At 39.9% G+C, this 17,175-nt stretch overlaps 1 protein-coding gene and 1 pseudogene across 13 annotated transcripts in view; both read left to right on the top strand.

The window, feature by feature from the left end:
* GALNT13 (polypeptide N-acetylgalactosaminyltransferase 13) overlaps positions 1–17,175 on the top strand; it is a 952,843-nt gene that overhangs the window by 592,789 nt on the left and 342,879 nt on the right. The gene's annotated exons all lie outside the window — the stretch shown is intronic.
* LOC129647991 (syndecan-3-like) lies at positions 2,894–14,831 on the top strand (annotated as a pseudogene).

Below are 17,175 nucleotides of genomic sequence, written 5' to 3'. Positions count from 1 at the left end.
CATACGAAGAGTTGACTCATTGGAAAAGACTCTGATACTGGGAGGGATTGGGGGCAAGAGGAGAAGGGGACGACAGAGAATAAGATGGCTGGATGGCATCACTGAATCGATGGACATGAGTCTGAGTGAACTCCGGGAGTTGGTGATGGACAGGGAGGCCTGGCATGCTGGGATTCATGGGGTCGCAAAGAGTCGGACACTACTGAGCGACTGATCTGAAATTGTTTTCAACTTCTTAGAGATCTCTTAAATTGTTTTCAATTTTTATAAATCTATTTTTCTTTTGGCTGTTCTGATTAAGTGAATTCTGTATTTTTGTCTCCCAGATCACTTATGTGCTCTTCTATATCATTTAGTCTGCTATTCATTCCTTCTAGTTCCTTGTAAAAGTGCTCACTGTATGCATCATTTTCCTCCTAATCTTATAACATTTTTATTAGCAATGTTTTGAATTTTCATCTGGTAAATTATTTATGTTTCATTATTTTTTCAAAGTTTTTCTCTTATTTTTTCAATTGACAGTAGTTCCTTTACCTTTTCATTTTGCTTAACTTTCCCTGCCTCTTTAAACTTAGATTAAACATTTAGTAATTGTGATCTTGATGATGAGCTCTTGTGTGAGAGCATCCCTATGCAATCTGCATATGCCAAATGCCTCTGATATGAGAGCTGGATTTGATGTGGGCCTGGAGATAGGTGGGCTAGAGCTGGCACTGGGTGTGAGCTGGGACTTCTTTGCTCAGTGGCCATCACCACTCTATAAAGGGTGAGGTCTGATCTCAAGTTGCTAGAGCAGAACCCCTGAGGGATGAGTCTCCTTTAAGTATGTATTTTCCCCTTTCCCTGTACTGGTTCCTTGCCTCAGAGAGTGAGGGTACAGAAACAAGTAGAGCTCATGTAGACGCTGAGCTTGGTTTGGCTGCAGATAAAGTTCTGCTTCACTACTTGTACAGGTGACCATGGCTCTGCTCAGATGCAGCCTTGGATCCAAGTTCCTCTTGTCCTTTACAACTGCCCTCAGCCTCCACTGTTGCCACCCTTTTATAGAACTGTTCTGCAGGGTGAGTGTGGCCTTGTGGACTCTCAATGTGCATGGGGCAGGTGATCTGCAGTTTAGTGGCTGCCATCAGAGATCTGGGCTGCTTTTATTGCACTGTTTGAGTAGTCTTCAACAGCAATGGTACTGCCTCCCCATTGATGCTAAGCCCTGGGACCGAGTCACATCTGTGCCACAGTCAAATCTTCTCCCTCTTCATGGCTGCCCCAGATCCAGTCCTGCTCTGTGATGTGGAGTGGGGCCAAAACTTTTGTCCATCTTGGGCTGAAGTGTGCTGTGGGGAAGTCTCAAGAAACTCAACAGCTTTTAGAGAAGACCTCTCTCCTCCCTGCCTCAGGGGTAAATCAATGTGTGTACTCCCTATGAGTAGGGTCTGGGATCCCCACAGTCCTTCTGTTAGTCCCAAGTCCTCCAATCAGCCAAGGAGGCTTGTCTCTTCCACACTGGACCCCAAGACTGGGGTGTCCAGGATGCGGTTTGAACTGCTCGCTCCTCAGGGTGGCTGTCCCCACTCTCTTGTAATCTGTTTTCCTCTGAGTCCCGTTCCAGGGGCACAGTTCCCAAACTGATTGCTTTTATTCCCTTCATCTTTCTTAAAACCTTCGTTGTACAGGAGTTCATCTGGCAGTCTTCAGTTAGTTTTCAGTGAGAACCGTTCCACATATAGATGCATTTTTGATATGTTCAAAGTGGGAGATGAACTTCATGTCCTCTTACTCCATCATCTTGATCAGAACCTTGGGACTGTAACATGTGACATCCCAGTGCACAAGGGTTCCACTTTCTCCATATATTTGCCAACATTTAAAAAAAAAAATATATATATATATATATATACACTATGCTAATAGGTGTGAAATGGTATCTTGTTGTAGATTTGATTTGTGTGACTAGTGATGTTAAACTTCTTATGTGGTTTTTGGCCATTTGTGTATCTTCTTTAGAGACATGTCTATTCAAGTTCTTTCTCCATGTTTTAATTGAGATTTTGTTGTTGTTGTTGTCCTTGAGTTGTATGAATTCTTTATATATTTTGGATATTAACCCTTATCAGATATATAATTTGTTCATATTTTCCCCATCTATAGTTCTTCACTCTGTTGATTTTATCATCTGATTAAAAACAAAAGTTATTTTTAAATAGTCCAGTTTATTTTTATATTTTATCTGTACCTTTGAGGTCATATATAAAAAGTATTGCCAAATCTAATGTCATGAATCTTTTCCACTATGCTTTGTTCGAAGAATTTTAGATCCTATGATTAGGTCTTTGATCTACTTGAGTTAAGTTTTTGTATGTGATATAAGGTAAGGGTCCAACTTCATTTTTTCAGCATGTATATATACAGTTTTACTGAGAGTTCATCAAGAGTTCTGTCCCCTTTGTGTAGTTTTGGTACTCTTATCAAAAACCATTTGACTATATCTGTAAGGGGTTACTTCTGGGCCCTCTTTTTATATTCTCTTGGGCTATGTGTCCGTTGTTATGCCAGTGCTAGATTTTTTTGATTAGTAGCTTTGTAATAAGTTTTGAAATCCAGAAGTGTAAGACTTCCAACTCTGATCTTTGAACATTTTTTTTAAAGATAGATGCTTTCTTCCCGGAATTTGCAGTTAGAATTTTCAGCTTTCATTCACAGCCTCATCTTTGTATACATCAAATTAGTAAAATTATTTTATATATTTGCACTTATAAAGATCTAATTGTGTGACCATGAAAATGAAATGATACAGTTCTCCATTAGATAATGTTATACATACATGCTAGAAAATGTACTAAAAGGGCAGTATTGGGTTGGCCAAAAATTTCATTTGGATTTTCCATAAAATACCCAAATGAACTTTTTAGCCAACCCAATTCATGGAATTATGAGTTTTAAAGAACCATTGTGTGGAGGTGAGGTAAAGGAAAGCTTTGTAAGAGGGTATATTTGGAATCAGGCTGTACAGGGTAGATGTGTGAGGAACTGCATTAGATAGAAAGTAGATAACTTTGGGAAGGAAGAAAAGCATATTGAGGATAAAGCCAGTTCTGATAAGAACAAAGATGTGAAACTACTTATTAAAAATAAAGATTATAAGCAAGCTTAGCTTTATATCTGGATATTATGTCATTTTTACTCTTAAGAGTTTATGTACTGAAGCTGGCCAAATACAGTTGTTTTTCTTTTGTTTTATAAATTCTGACTGAGAAAGCAGAGAAATTAATAATTATATTCTAAATCTAGCATGGTAATTGTATTTTTATTTACATATTTTTCATGTAATTTAGTACTAAAAGGGTTTTTATACTTACCTACTTTTATGGCTGTTGATGTTTTCTTATGTGTGTGTATATATACACACATACATATATTTGTATAGTTTTCTACATATGGATTTTCCATGATTTGGGGCAAAATGTGTATTTTTTAAACTTCATTATAAATTAAAGCTCATATCAAAAAAATGAGATAGTTTTTGTTTTGAAAAAAACTAAAATTTTAAAAGGAAATGAGGAAAGAAATTTTTTAAATGCAGAAATTTTGGATGATTAAATGGAAGAAGGTGATATAGTCTAGACTGAAATATATGAGGCTTTGTTAGGCTTTGTAAAACTAGAATGGAAGTTGTAACCAGCCATTCTGCATTATAGGCCTAGAGGAGATGACAAAGAATCTTAAAAATATAGCCTCTGCTTTTTAGACATGTCATAGTAGGCAATTTGGAGGTGTTGGAAAAGAAATATGCCATGAATAAAACAATACTTTAGGAAGAGGCATATCTGAAGTTTTATATAGCAGACATTATAGATAGGAGAAGCTTGAATTTAGCAAAGAATTCCTTGTTGGCTATTATATTCACATAGATATGATGAGATAGGACATTGATGATAGCAGTTATCTTAGAAACATTAATGAGGAAGACCAAATTCAGGATAGCTTCAGGAGACATGAACATGTAATTAAAGTTTTAGTCTATGTGTGTGGATGTATTTTAAACCTGAAGTAGATAAGGAGGAGGGACAGAAACTATAAGTAGAGATGATCCCAAGTATATTCTGAAGTGATATTTCCAAACTGGTGACTGACTGAATATAAGGCAAAAGAAAACAGAAGCCAAGGATGACTCTATTGTTTCAAATCTTAGTGACCAGGAGATGGATGGTACAGCTGATTTCATACACACACATAATCCCATACACACATACACTCTTTCACACATATGGAGGCATACATAACACTTTTAATATAGGTAGTGAAATTAACATGTACATATTATATGAAACCAGGTGTTGCAGAAACTTACCTTTAGAGGCAGAGTTTCTGCCAGCATCTGAAATCTGTAGTAATTCTTAAATTAAAAGGAAAAGATATGTAACTAAGATTAGAAATCCAATTAGTATTCTCACTTTATATTTATATTATATTTATATATATAAATATATTTATATTTATAATATATTTATAATATTTATATTATATTATATTTATATTCTTTGTGAAATCATTGCTACATTTTATCTGTACAATGTTAGCAAAATTGAGTAAAATATAAATTAAGAAAATTTTTAGATTCTAATATTTCTAAAATTGCAAGTCAATAGAGGGCGATGGCACCCCACTCCAGTACTCTTGCCTGGAAAACCCCATGGACTGAGGAGCCTGTTAGGCTGCAGTCCATGGGATCGCTAAGAGTCGGACGCGACTAAGCGACTTCACTTTCACTTTTCACTTTCATGCATTGGAGAAGGAAATGGCAACCCACTCCAGTGTTCTTACCTGGAGAATCCCAGGGACGGGGGAGCCTGGTGGGCTGCCGTCTGTGGGGTCGCACAGAGTCGGACACGACTGAGGCGACTTAGCATTTCTCATTAAAATGTGTAGTTTTTTCTTACTACATGAAAAGAATGTGATTTAAAAAGAAAAGATAGTTTCTTAAGAAACACTTGCATATTGATTCAACTTAAGGAAGTACAAAAAAAAAAGAAAGTATGTAGTTATAGTTCTGCTATTGCTAGAAAAATCCTATGCAAAATGAATAATGACTTATGTTTTAAAATATTCCTATTTTTCCATGGACAGATATTTTCTGTACATATATTAGTGCCTTGAAAGGAGGCTAAATTGTTCTAATGCCAACTTACAATATGATTTTGCTGAGGAAGAATTTGATTTCATAGTTAATATAATTTAACCATGAAAGTGAGAGAGTTTCATTGACATGGAGATGTTAACAGGTCTAAAATCCACATAATAAATTGTAATTGATATTTTCATGACCTTGAAAAGTCTCCTATAGAAATAAATCCATTTTCTGCATGACAGTTGCCATATAAATAAGACAATTTGTGTTTGGTCTTTGAATTTAAATGCTTAATATCTTAATTTCTATATAACTTTGTTGTATTAAAACATATTGAAAACAGTCTCAAAAATAGATGTCATTATGTACACTCCAAGTTCAACTTGAACTATATGGAACATATGTAATGATTATAATTTTAAGATAAGGAAAGATATGTATACAAATACATTTCCCATATACCTTTATTTATTGCATTTAATGCCTCTTGCTCTATTTTTCCCTTGAGGAAAGGCATTTTTCGTTTTTTGTCTTTTTCTTTCTTGGTAGTAAAAAAGTATAGACAGAGTCATTGTCACTAAAATGTCATAGGAAGTTATTTGATTCTGCTTAATGAGATAACTTTCTAAGATTGTATTCTAAGAAGTTCAAATGGAAGGATCCAGTATAAAGTAATTATTTTATCATTGTACTAAGTAAGATAAAGTTAAAATTTGCAATATAAGTTAGTAAGTAAAATTCAGCTTCATAAACACCTATCCAGAACCTCCTTTCTGATCAGTATTTTGTGAGAAATTATATAAGCAAATATAGCTCTCCATCTCTATCCTTATGAGCTTATTAACATATTGGTTAGGGAAAGATATTTTCATCCATGAATTAATTAATATACATGAATTAATAAATTCTGTAATGATAGTGAATATAATTAGTAGTCAATATTTGTTTAATTTTTATTACCTTGCAAACATTATATTAAGTAGTTTAACTGCATTCTCTCATAGAATTCTCAGTAAAAGTTCCATGAAATATATTGTATGTTTTATCGTGTTTGTCTTCTGGATTTAGAAACATACCCAAGAGGTGAAGGAACATCTCCAAGGTCATGCAGCTGACATCTGAATTGAGGCAGTAGAACTACTATTATGTGCTCTCAACCACCAGAGAACACGCATGAATGTCCCATGGAAAAGACATGATAGGTACCTTACAAAAAGCTTCACAGAAAACATGAGCCATGGGTTAGCCCTTGAATAATTATGTACAGATATGTACAGACAATTTCATACAGATATGAAGGAAAACAGAAAAACTCCAAGGGAGGAAGGGGAGATGGACAAAATAGAATGACTATAATATGTGCTGAAGCAAATGATCTAATACAATAGTGAGATCTTCTAAGGATTACACGGATAATCATGCTGACTACACTTAAGGAGGCCCCTGATGCTGTCCATCAATTATATAAAACTTCCCGTGTCTATTTTCTCTTCCACTTTGTGATTTATTATTTCATTATTTCAGCACTTCTTTCAAACCTTCAGTAACTCTTCTTCAATCCTCATTATCAGTTTATGATATCACTTTCTTTTTAATTGAGAAAACAGAAGGAAATAGAAGAAAGTCTCCTCTAGTCCCCCCATTGCATCCACTCCCTTACTTGCATTTGCAGCCCTGTTCTGTCTTCTCTCCTGTTACTGTGAGTTAATGACAGTCAGCACATCCACTGCACTCTACATGCCCTCCCCTCTTATTTACTCAAGAGCACCCCTTCAATCATCAATCCTTTTTTCTCTCTTGGGTTATTCCTAGCACGTGAACAAACTATTTATTCTTCCTTAAAAATAAAACATACAAACAAAATACCTCTTGAGACAACACTTCTCCTTGTAGATATGTCCACTTCCCTTCTTGTTGAAGGGATTGTGTATGTCTTGAAAGAAATTGTCTGTGCTCACTGTTTTAAACCTCTCCTCATCTCCATTTTGTTCTAAACCCACTTGAGTTAACGTTATTCTTCATAATAGCAGCACTACTGTTCTTGCCAGAGTCAAACCCAGGTCTCCCACATTACAGGCAGATTCTTTACCATCTGAGCCACCAGCGAAGCCCTTTTAAGACATTATGCTGTCCTAATTTTCTCTTACCTCTGTGGTTAGTCTTTCTCATTGTTATTTACTAGTGCTTGTTTTTTCCTCCCTAACCTCTACACGTAGGAATGTCCTGAAGACATGTCGTTGGAGATGGCCTATTTTCTCTCACTCACTCCCCTGGCAGTTTCCTTAGTCTCTTCATATTAAATATCCTCTCACCCTCCAATCTAGACTTCTCCTCTGACATCCAGAACTGAACATCTAATAGTGATATCTTCAGTCGAATATGTAACACTCATCTAAAACCAAACATGTCCCAAACTCAGCACCTGATAATTGCCAAAAAGCCGCCTCCTTTCATGAAGTCTATCATCTTAGGAAATGATGTTAAACCTTGGAGTCTCATTTGAGCAAAATGCAACCCATGTCTGACACATCAGCAGTTTCCAAACATTAGCTCTTCTCATCATTTACATTACTGCCATCTTAGTCAAAGTTACCAATATTTTCACCTGAATTATTGTAATAATCTACTAAGTGCTTTTTGTTTGTTTTGCTTTGTTTTGATTTTTACATCTCCTTTGGTTTACCCTATAGTCTCTAATTAAATATAATGGTCAAAGTGATCCTATTAAAATTTAAGCTACTTTTTGCTGCTACTTTGTTTAAATCTCTTCAATGCCTTGCATCTCCTTCAGTGAAAAAACCAAAGTCCTCTCAATGTCCTATCAAGCTCCATGTGATCTATCTTCCCATTACTTCTCCCACATCCTGTGTTAGTATTTATGTACCTTCTCAGTTGCAGGTACAGTGAACACTGGAACACATGACTAATACTCCGACTTCAGGGCTTTAGAACTTTGTATTCCCTCTGTCTGAAATGTTTGTTCCCTGAATATGCTTATGGTTTGTTTCCTTAACCTTCAGGTCTTTACTCAAATGTCACTTTCTCTCTGGGATCTTCCCGGGCCACATTATATAAAATTATACACCTATGACACCATCTATCTTCTTTCTCTGCTTTATTTTTTTAATATACTACTGGCTACTTAATATAGAGCATGTTTTGCTTATTTATTTTCTTTATTATTTGCTTCAAACACTGGAGGATAAGTTCATTGAGTGCAGAGATCTTTTTATATTTTATTCACAGCTGTATCCCCAGTTCTGAGAAGAGATTTTGCTGTATGGTGGGTAGTCAATAAATACTTGTTGAGCATATTTATAAATTAAATGATATATATTCTGGTGGTATATAGAGGATGTGACGGGGGAAAGCTTGACCTTGATTTTGATATCATGAAGAGACCTGTTACAGTTTTCAGAGGGAAGCTGACATGATGACAGAGGTATGGATCTGCAGTGAGCTAAGCTGGCATTTTTGTAATCTTTTCTTCAAGCAGAACAGTTAACCTGGAGCAGAATAAGAAAAAATGAAAATTAGAAATAGCTCCATGTTGAGAATACTATAATGTGCTCTATAAAAAAGATCAGAAAAAACTGAAGTAGCTGGAATTTAGTGGTAGCTAAGAGAGAGCAGACATTGTTAAATTTGAAGTGTCCTCCTTTTTTTTTTTTTTTTGGCTTCAATTTATTGAGAAACTATTGGGTACATTTGACTATACTCGGTGCTTATAAGCTCTCAGCTTTTAGTCCTCCTTTCCAGTTCTCCAATTAGGCTGTAAAAGTAAGTAAGTGGCACTATTCCCATTTTAGAATTAAGGAAACTCAGGGGAGAAGATACATTTGTTCGGACTAAACTACTGGAAATGGCTTTCTTCCATAATTTCCTCTAACCTTGCTGCCAGATTTCTCTTCCCAGTCTTTGGATGATTGGTTTATCTGCATCTTCTGGGTATTTTCAACTAGTACAAAGGTCACATTTCCAAGTAGTAATGGTGTAACCTAGTTTCGGGGTAAAAGTAGGTGGTCATCATATTTGCCAGTGTGGTAGACATCCATGTTTCCATTTTTAGTGAGAGGCATTTTTGGAAACTTTGTCACTGAACAGTTTCCAGCATGGACCAAGGACTAGCTGACATCTTTCTGTCTCCCTCCCCAGTGTAGGATTCTGCTTCAGACAATAAAACACCCAAAGACTTGCTTCTGGAGCTTCCTGCCTCAGCAGACAGCCCCACAGGGTAGAACCTAATTGAGAGGACTTGAACCCAGCTACCTTTTACTCTATCCACTTGGAAGCTGAGGCTCCTTGCCACAAGAAGGAACTTCTTCACCCACTGATACTTCTCTCCACCCAGTCCTTTACAGACTCTTCTAGGATACTTCCTACCTTGTATATTTCTAATCATCAAGGAAATCAAGTCACAGTTCCCCAAGTAACTTTCATATTTTTAAATTAACTTATTTTTTATTGAAGGATAATTGCTTTACAGAATTTTGCTGTTTTCTGTCAAACCTCAGCATGCATTATTTCAGGTTACAGATTCACAGTCAATAAATATTTATATAAAAGTGAGGTACTGATCTCTAAAAAGCAGTCACAACCTCTGAAAAGAAATCTCTTGGGATCCCTGTAATTTGGCTTGATAAGTGCAAAATATCTTTCTCCCTTAACCTAGAAGTAGGCAATCCCACCACATACCTAGTGACTTTTAATTCCCTTACTTCATTGACTCTTATTCGACTTTCTAATCTCCTCTTATAGAGGCAGGAGGTAGATGATAGAGATTTAGAGTCACAGTATCAGCTCTGATATCTTTCCAGCAGCTTTTTTTTTTTTTTTTGAATCATCTATCACTTGCTGGCTTTAGAGACTTGCTGAAATTCCAGAAGTTATTTTTCTTATCCTATTATCATTTATCTGTTACCAGTAGTGTATACATTGCAAAGTCAGAATCTGTACAAGGATCTCTGACACCATAGTGGTGTCCTTCCTGATATTCCTTACTTGTGTTCCTTGAGAGGGCAGAGGACAATGAAATATGTGTAGAGAAGTGAGGGGGCAATGGTAAGAAGATTGAGATTCTAAGGACAAGCATACATATGCAAGGCTGTGGTGTACCTTGTTCAATGAATGTAAACTTGAGGACCAATTAATGTGTACTGTGCTATTGATGAGTAGTCAGCTAGACTGGGTATGTCTGCATTTAAGGCACCTAGAAGTTCATGCCAAATGCATCTCAAGACCAGATGATTTAAGTGGACTCTGGAATAGAAAGGAAAATGAATGTGAGTCCTACAGTGGTATGATTTTAAGGAACCCAAAATTGATATGCATTGTGGTGGGAGTGGGGACAAGTGAAGAAAGGAATGATTAAGTGGGTGTCTGAGACAGATGGTGTGGACTTCAAATAAACCCACAGGGTGGTAGATAAATAATGATGAGAGCAGCACTGGGGAGTAAGGAAAAATTGGACAACCCCATCCCAAGAATTCGGGAGGTGTAGGATGAAATAAGACCTTTAAATGTTTTCTACCTTTGAAAATAAAAAAAATTGCGCAAGATCAAATAACACTTGGAAAAACATTTTTTTAGTGTTTTGTTATAACCTCTCATTATAGTCAAGAAGATCAGATAAGAAAAGATAAGACTGAGCAACATATCAGAATCAAGTATTTTTTTTAGAAAAAATTGTTTTTCCATCCTAACATAAATACTCAATCAGAAACAATAAACAAAAAAAGCTGAATTTGAATGAGAAGCTGTCATATACCTGGAATTTAAGTAATAAATAAAATTTTATTGGTAGAAGAATTACCAATTTGGATATGTGGGGAAATGTTCATTTTACAGTAAAATTTTTGTCATGTACAATTCCAAAATAACATACTAACTTTAAAAAGAAAAGACATTTAGTGCCCTTCATAAACAGTTTCAGTCATCTGAGAGTCAGTTCAGCTGTGAGTGATTTTAACAAGTAAATTGTTTCAACTGTGTGTTTAATAGACTGTGTCACAAAACTGCAGCCCAAAAACAGGAGGCTGGGAGACAGGCGGTAAACATGAGATGTGTATGTTACAGCCGTAGCCTGGCCATAGCACATACTTTTTGGGAGAACCTGACTGGGGTACAAATCTACCATATTTTCATATTTATTCTTGACAATAGGGGTGATAGACATAGATAGGGTCTACCTAGTAAAGCATATTCATTTTTTATATATGCAAGAAATATTTGTGTCTTACAAAGAACATTATTAGAGAAAGAAAGTTAAGTAACACAAGGTACCTATTTTCACTATGCTTAAAAATGGCAACCTAAACTACTGGTAGATTATTCTTTTTACCTTTATTAAATTATAATGATGAAAGTTTTAGTTTGGTGCCACTTTAAACACGTGAATAGACTTCACACTGCCCATATTGTATTTATAGTCACCCTTTTGTACAATTATTGTGATCATTATTGTGACTTCTATTTCCCACTCACATGTTTTATTATACTCAGTATACAAACTGTCAGATGACTGAGTTCATCACTTTTAGTGGCTATCTGAGTTTCCCAAGGCTGTTCATGAAAAAGGTCCATACTGGGTCACAACCACAGCCTTTGAATAAAGCAGTGTTCCACTTTTCATCTCACTGCTGTTGTCCGTTTGACACCCAGACTGTGGCAACCATGTGATCACTGGGGCAGTTTTCCTTTGGACATTGAGTACCTGGAGTGGTTGTGCATTGTTTGGGACAGAACACACCAAACTAATTCAATTAACCACTAAATACATATTAGAGCCGACCACATGCCAGGAACCAGTGCCAGATCCTATGATTGCAAATGAGTTAGACATATTCCCTGCCACTGGATTTTACTTTCTAGTTGAGGAAAGCAGAATCATACTCAAGAAACACCTTGTATGTTAGAAAATGTAGCATGATCAATGGATCTGCTTCTCTAACGCACACATATAGCATTTTTAAAAGCTGTATTTTTTAAGGGCTGATAGAGGAATTCTTGTACTAAGGGAGCTTTTGATGATTAAGCAGCTTTGAGGAATTAGTTTAAATGTCTGAAAGTTTCAAAAGAAGAGGCAAGTTTTGAATGAGCTTTTGGGAGTGGTCAAAATGACAGCATTCAAAGTAAAACAAAGGCTTTTTTTTTTTTTTTCCTTTCTCCTTTCCTGTTCATTCCTTTCTCTTCCTGAACATTTGGTCCAAAAGTCATTAGGTACAGCTGAACATAGGAGGAGAACTGTGGTCAGACAGTCAGAAGCCATGCAAGATGAGAAGGGGGTCCTAGTAAGCACTGGGTATCAGAACCTGTAGGGTACAGGACAAGCAACCACATGAGCAGCAGAGCCCAAACAGGGTGAGAAGAAAGGCATCATGGCAAAGAGCACTTGTATGGGATATCAAGAGCTGTGTAAGTCTAGATGGCAATCCCAGGGAAGGTGGCCTGGAATAGCATCTCAGAATGTGAACAGCACTAAGAAAACATCATCCCCATAGGAGAGCTATCAAGAATGGATAGTGCCTGAGTGAGGGGAAGGGTGCTTTCACATGGGGGACAGCCTGTTTAGGTTTCATAGCCAAGTCAAATCTTCAGGATATCAATGTATGAGGAGAGTCCAAGTGGGATGAGTAGGTTTCTATGCAGAAGCTGGCTTAGGGCAGGATGTTGGATCCTCAGTAAGTTGAGGGGGCCACAGGACTGGAAAAGGTCAGGTTTCCAAAGAAATCCCAAAGAAAGGCAATGCCAAAGAATGCTCAAACTACCAATTGCACTCATCTCACACACCGCAAACTAATGCTCAAAATTCTCCAAGCCAGGCTTCAATAGTATGTGAACCGTGAACTTCTACATGTTCAAGCTGGATTTAGAAAAAGCAGAGGAACCAGAGATCAAATTGCCAACATGTGGTGGATCATCAAGAAAGCAAGAGAGTTCCAGAAAAACATCTACTTCTGCTTTATTGACAATACCAAAGCCTTTGACTGTGTGGATCACAACAAACTGTGGAAAATTCTTAAAAAGATGGGAATACTAGACCACCTGACCTGCCTCTTGAGAAATCTCAGGAAGCAATGGTTAGAACTGGACATGGAACAACAGACTGGTTCCAAATAGAGAAAGGAGTACGTCAAGGCTGTACATTGTCACCCTGCTTATTTAACTTATATTCAGACTCTATTATGAGAAATGCTGGGCTGAATGGAGCACAAGCTGGAATCAAGATTTCCGGGAAAAATATAAATAACCTCAGATAGGCAGATGACACCACCCTTATGGCAGAAAGCAAAGAAGAACTAAAGAGCCTCTTGGTGAATGTAAAAGAGGAGAGAAGAGTGAAGTGAAAAAGCTCTGAGCCAAGCCCCGACCGAGAGTGTGCCGGACCGCATGCCGCCTCCACCTCCGCCAAGAAGCCAGGACCGCCGCCGGGGCCGCCCACCCGGCTGGCGCCCGGGGCTTGCGGGTTGCTCCTGCTCCGCTCCTGCTGCTGCTGGTGAGGCGCGCCGCAGGGGCCCAGTGCTGGCACAGTGAGAATTTCGAGAGGCCCGTGGACCTTGAGAACTCTGGGGATGATGACTCCTTCCCTGATGATGAGCTGGACGACCTCTACTCCAGGTCTGGCTCTGGCTACTTTAAGCAGCAGTCAGGCATTGAGGCAGCCATGCGGTTCAGCCCAGATGTTGCCCTGGCAATGTCCACCACACCCGCTGTGCTGCCCACCATGGACATCCAGCCTGTGGGCACCCAGTTTGATGAGCTCCCTCTGAGCACCCCACCCCGAAGCCAGCCACCAGCACCCCACTGGTGACAGAGGTGCCAGAGCCCAGCTAGAGAGCCACCACCATCTCCACTCCTACAGCTACCACCACTGACACACCACAGGGGCCCCAACAGTGGCCACAGTGCCCGCCACAGTGGCCACTGCCATCCCCAGCATCTCTGCGGCGCCCCCGTCATGGCCACCACCTCTGTCATAAGGACCATGGGTGTAAGTAGGCTTCTGCCTCTTCCACTGACCACAGCGGCCACAGCCTATGGGCCACCACCCCAGCGGTGCCCTCACCTCCCACCATAGTGGCTGTCTTGGACACAGAGGCCCCCAACTCCCAGGCTGGTCAGCACAGCTACCTCCAGGCCAAGGGCCCTTCCTAGACCGGCTACCACCCAGAAGCCTGACATCACTGAGAAGAGCACCCTGCCCCTGGGGACCACCGCCCGTGGACCCATGGAGGTGGCTCAGACCCCAACTCCAGAGTCCTTCCCGACCACCATCCAGGATGAGCCAGAGATGCCAGTGAGTGGGGGACCCAGTGGGGACTTTGAGCTGTCAGAGCAAGAGACCACACAGCCACACACAGCCAATGAAGTGGTGGCTGTGGGTGGGGCCACAGCCAAGCCATCACCTCTACCCGGGAGTGCCCACCCTCTGCCCAAGGGTGCCCACCCAGGCCCTGGCCTCCTGGACAGTGCTGTCGACTCAGGCAGCTCGGGGGCTCAGCTTTCCCAGAAGAGCATCCTGGAGTGGAAGAAGGTGCTCGTAGCTGTGATCGTGGGCGGGGTTGTAAGCGCCCTCTTTGCCACTTTCCTGGTCATACTGCTCATCTATGGCGTGAAGAAGAAGGACGAGGGCACCTACACGTTGGAGGAGCCCAATCAGGTAAGCATCACATACCAGAAGCCTGACGAGCAAGAGGAGTTCTACGCCTAGTGGAGCCAGAGTTCCTCCCTATAGCCTCAGGGCCACCCCTACATCCAGTCCCTGGCCTAGCACCACCAGCCCTGGCCTGGGACTGGGCCTAGGGGACATCCTGGCCCCACTTCATCTCTGCCACCCTCCCAAGGTCTGCCCAGACTGCCAGCCTCACACAGCTCTTCTCCAAGGGACAGGAGGCACTGCCATCTGCTCCAGACTGTGCCCTTAGGAGCTCATCACTTGTTCCACATACTTGTCCCCCAGCCACCAGCTTGGGGCTTTAGGACCTCACATCAGATGGACAGGAGGAAGGGAACTCCTGATTTGCTGGTGGATGAAGGGGTGGAACTTCAGCCCCAACCTGGTCCAACAAGGCTGGCTGAGGTTTCCTTTTTGAGGCAGAGAGGCACTCCGACTGGTTTCCAGGACAAGCATTTGGCAAGCTCAGCCCTTGAAATCACTGGGACACTGCACCCTGATGCTCCTGTCCCAGGCTCACTCTCTGCCTGGGTGAGACAGCACCCCTCACCCACCAGCCTGTTTTGTCCTGGCCTTTCTGGAGTTGTGGGGTCATTTTTTCTCACCTGTGCTCAATGCATATGCACCCACAGACTTCAGTTCCTTCCTGGTCTACCCCAGCTTCCTGAGAGTGGCTCTGGCAGCCACTTGTGAGGAGGGGCTTGCACCTCCTTCTTCCTAGTGGACTCTGCACAGACACCTTCTCTCATATGGTTACACGTATTGTCACGCACAAAGAGAAAAGCATGCAATAATAAAATCACATGCAATCTTGACCACCTAGCTAATCCAGATATGTCACAGACACATTCTTCCAAAGATGTTTATTCTCATATATTTATTATGTGCCCCCTACAGATGCTTATGGCAATGCAAGTCATTAATCATCATAACCTAATGGTTAAAAAAAAGAACAAAAAACTTAACATTTAGAAACTAAGATCATGGCATCTGGTCCCATCACTTCATGGCAAATAGATGGGAAAACAGGGGAAACAGTGACAGATTTTATTTTGGGGGGCTCCAAAATCACTGCAGCCATGAAATTAAAAGACACTTGCTCCTTGGAAGAAAAGTTGTGACCAAGCTAGACAGCATATTAAAAGCAGAAACATTGCTTTGCCAACAAAGGTCCATCCAGTCAAAGCTATGTTTTTTCCAGTAGTCATGTATGGATGTGAGAGTTGGACTATAAAGAAGGCTGAGTGCCGAAGAATTGATGCTTTTGAACTGTGGTGTTGGAGAAGACTCTTGAGCATCCCTTGGACTACAAGGAGATCCAACCAGTCCATCATAATGGAAATCAATCCTGAATATTCATTGGAAGGACTGATGCTGAAGCTGAAATTCTAATACTTTGGCCACCTGATGTGAAGAACTGACTCATTTGAAAAGACCCTGATGCTGGGAAAGATTGAAGGCAGGAGGAGAAGGGGATAACAGAGGGTGAGATAGTTGGATGGCATCACCGGCTCAATGGACATGAGTGTGAGTAAACTCTGGGAGTTGGTGATGGACAAGGAGGCCTGGTATGCTGCAGTCCACGGGGTAGCAAAGAGTCAGACATGACTGAGTGACTGAACTGAACTGAAGGTGATGGGGGGCTTCTGGGTGGCAGGGTAGTCCAGAACCGCAGGCCAGAGCAGGATAGGATGACAGGAAGCTGGCCACATAGGGTTGGGGAGGCACCCTATGCTGAGTTTCAGAAATCATGTGTAGTGGGGAGAAGATGGCAGAGGGGATGGAAGATTGGTTTCATACAGTGGGATTGATTGAGCAAATCAGGATACTTGCTGTCAAAAAGGAAGATAAAACATGGAAAGGAAATTTTAGAACGAACCCTGTGGAATTAAAATGGAGCTGGGAATATCAATATTGACTTCTAGGTTCTATTATAGAAAGAATAACAGATTAAAAACATTTTTAAAATAGTGTATCCATGCATTATATATGTTTGAGTATGTGTACACACACATACCACACACACGGATATTCCTATACTTCTATCCACTGAGAGGGCTTGGAAACAATAACATCCCAATAACAGTGAACATTCCTGCACCTATATCTTGAATTTCTTAATAAATCTACTGGAATCAGATCCTTAGAGAAATGCCTGATTGCTATCTTGGGTCAGTGAACATATGAATGACTTTAGAACATCTTGTACCTGAGAGCATAATGAATGATGGAGGATATAGAAGCCAAGGTACAGGGGCTCCAACAAACCAAATTTGGGACAAATTGAGCATCAAAATAAATAATGATGTGGATGAATTACAGACTAATGAAAAAATAAGATTCCATTAGTCTATATTGCTATGAATAAATGAATGAGAAA

The sequence above is a fragment of the Bubalus kerabau genome, chromosome 3 (assembly GCF_029407905.1).
Source record: "Bubalus kerabau isolate K-KA32 ecotype Philippines breed swamp buffalo chromosome 3, PCC_UOA_SB_1v2, whole genome shotgun sequence".
NCBI classification, from domain to species: Eukaryota; Metazoa; Chordata; class Mammalia; order Artiodactyla; family Bovidae; genus Bubalus; species Bubalus kerabau.
Note: the sequence above shows the minus strand (reverse complement) of the source record. Positions and strands in the feature narration are given on the sequence as shown.